The following is a 2,900-nucleotide window of genomic DNA, read 5'->3' as shown; positions in this document are numbered from 1 at the left end:
TAATCCAAAACTTCCAGCAGAGGGCAGGCTGATCTCAGAGATGCTCAGGGGACATTGGATCGCTGCAGGGAATTCTTAGATTTCACCTAGGTCTTATTTTTGGTCTATCCAAAACTTTTTTTAAGTTCCCCAAATTTGAATGTTTATATTGACCTGATGTTATACATCTCAAATTGCCATAATGTCTAATTGAGGCCAATCAAGCAAATATCCTTATGACCTTATTTGAACTCTGTATAATATAACTTCCAAAAGAGGGAGCCATACCTTTTTTTCCTTGTCCTTTGCCAAATAACCTAATAAAATTCTTTTGAAAACTATTTCAGTTTTTGGAGTCTATTGTCTCCTGTAATTAACAAAATCTGCCAGCTGATAGCTGTGTAATCTTACACAAATAATTTAGCCATTTTGGGTCTCATATTCCTCATCTAGAAAGTGAGATTGCAAAAATAGATAACCTTTAAGATCATTTCTAGATTTAAACCTTGGATGCTTTGAAAATACTCTATAATGGTGAATAGCAATGCATCCATGTTTTCTCATCCCTATGTGATACCATAACGGTCTATTAGTATAGAGGTAGTTCAATTTTTAAAAAATATTTCACATAAACATATGCAAACATATATGCATATAAATGCAAATGTTCATATATACGTAAATGTATTTATATATCTATATTTTGTCTATCTATTGAGAGAGAGAGAGAGAGAGAGAGAGAGAGAGAGAGAGAGAGAGAGAGAGAGAGAGAGAGAGAGAATGTGAGATAGTTTCATAACCTGGATTTGAATCTTGGCTGTTCCATTTACTCCCTGCGTGATTTTTACATAAATCACTTAACATTTCCAGACCTCATCTATAAAATAAAGATGACATTTAAGTTTATAGGCCCTTTCAGTTCTAAGTCTAAGACTGATAATTTTGCCTATGCCCTTTTATTTGTCTCTTCCACAGATGATCTGTTTATTGTGCTGGCGGTCTTCTACTAGATTTTTTGTTAACAATGTTGAGTACCACCATAGCATCCTTTCCTTCCCCTACAAAGTTAGCCTACTTGCTTCCTCATGTGTTTCTTAGACTTTATTTATTTTTTCTTCTACATTTTCTCACAAATGCAAGCATCACTTGTCGTCTACTTACACATATCATATTATCATCATTGCTCTTTGGATAATAGCAATGATTCCTCAGTTATCACAATAAAGTAGATAAGTAGGCAAAACCCAAACTGGAATAGGATCATATGGCATGAGCCTTAAAAAACAAAAAAGAAAAGACCTAATGAGATTCTATAGCAAGCCTGCTGTGTTATAAGAGTTGGGGGTGAGGGTGTTAATTGTAGTGATTCATAAAAAGCTGCTTGTGTTATAGTATTTGAGTGGTGTTAAAAGGTTATCTGCACCATTATTTTTTTCTCTACTGGCTTGCTATGGAGTTTAATATGCATTTTCATATATCCTGCGTCCCTGCCCCACTGAGGGAGCACTATGGAACTGTCTCCCAGTGCCTTCTCCCTTTCCCGCCCCACCTAGCCCCCTCACCAATGCCCCCTCTTTCTGAATGATGGCTGCTGCTGAGGAGCCACCCCGACATGTGGGCAGGGTGAAGCAAAAAGGGAAGGCCCAGTACAGCCAAGTAAGGGGGGCCGGGTGCTAGGGCCTGCAGGGGTGGCCCGAGGCATCTGGAACTTGGGCTTCAGGGCATCCTCATTTCCTGTAACATGAATAAATGCAAGTGAGTGGATGAGGCCTACAGACTTGTCAATGAGTACAGAAAGACCTGTAGGGGCCGAGAAGTTTGTGGACAAAGATAAGCAACCATCTCGAAGTGAGAAGGAAGAGAAGATGATACAGAAGCTGCTTGGAAGAAAGAAGTCAGTGAGATTCAGGCCTCTATAGAATTGATATTAAGAAGATTCCAGTCATTGGAGAGTGGAGCAGATAACATGGTCTTCATTAGAACACTTGGCATAGAACCTGAGAAACTTGTGTATCACATTCTAAAGGATATGTGCACAACCCAGAAGAAGAAAACAAGGGTTGTTCTACACATGTTGACCATATCTGCCACATGCAAAGCTTTCTTAGAAGATATGAAAAAATATGTAGAAACCTTCTTGGAACCTTGGTTTGAAACACCAAATAAAGCAACATTCCAGATTATTTACAAAGCATGAAATAATAGTCACAGGAGCAGAGAAGTTATTAAAGAGCTAGCAGTCATAGTGGGCTGTCTCAATACTGAAAATAAGGTCGATTTTAGTCATCTCCAATATACCATTGTAGTAGAAATCATTAAGGCTGTCTGCTGACTGAGTGTTGTCAAGGATTACATGTTGTTCAGAAAATACAACCTTCAGAAAGTGGTCAAGAGTAACAAAGAGTGGTCTCAAAAAAACCCTGGCCAGGATGCACAAGTAAGAAATGAAAACAGGCAAAATTGGAGTTTGGAAACACAGATAAGGAGAATCTCAAGTCAAATGAAAGTGACTCTGCAGGAGAAAAAAAATAATGCCCAGGTGATAATAGAGAGTAGCAAAGAAGAGGGGCCCATTTCTGAGACCCAGGTGGAAAGTGAGAAAGGAGCCAAATCTGAAAATGGAAGCCAAGTTATAGAAGGTTCTGAACCAAACAAAAGTGACCTGGTCTTGGAGAAAAATTAACAGTTGAGGCAGGAAGTAACAAGAGAAAAGGCATATTCCAAAGACAGGCACAAAATAAGCTACCCAAGTTGAGAATGTTATCAAGTAATGAAACTTGACCTGGAGGCAAGTTTAATCTAAAGTTTTTGAAAATTATGGAAGTATTAGAAATATGATGCCATATTTCACCAGCAGCTGTTTTGGTTGAATCTGTAATGGACAGAATAGTGTGGTTATTTCTCTTGCCCACCCGCCCACC

General features: G+C 38.6%; 1 pseudogene; it reads left to right on the top strand.

The window, feature by feature from the left end:
- Positions 1–1,563: 1,563 nt before the first annotated feature.
- On the top strand, positions 1,564–2,662 carry LOC140509089 (THUMP domain-containing protein 1 pseudogene; annotated as a pseudogene).
- Positions 2,663–2,900: the final 238 nt, after the last annotated feature.

The sequence above is a fragment of the Notamacropus eugenii genome, chromosome 5 (assembly GCF_028372415.1).
Source record: "Notamacropus eugenii isolate mMacEug1 chromosome 5, mMacEug1.pri_v2, whole genome shotgun sequence".
Taxonomy (NCBI): Eukaryota; Metazoa; Chordata; class Mammalia; order Diprotodontia; family Macropodidae; genus Notamacropus; species Notamacropus eugenii.
Note: the sequence above shows the minus strand (reverse complement) of the source record. Positions and strands in the feature narration are given on the sequence as shown.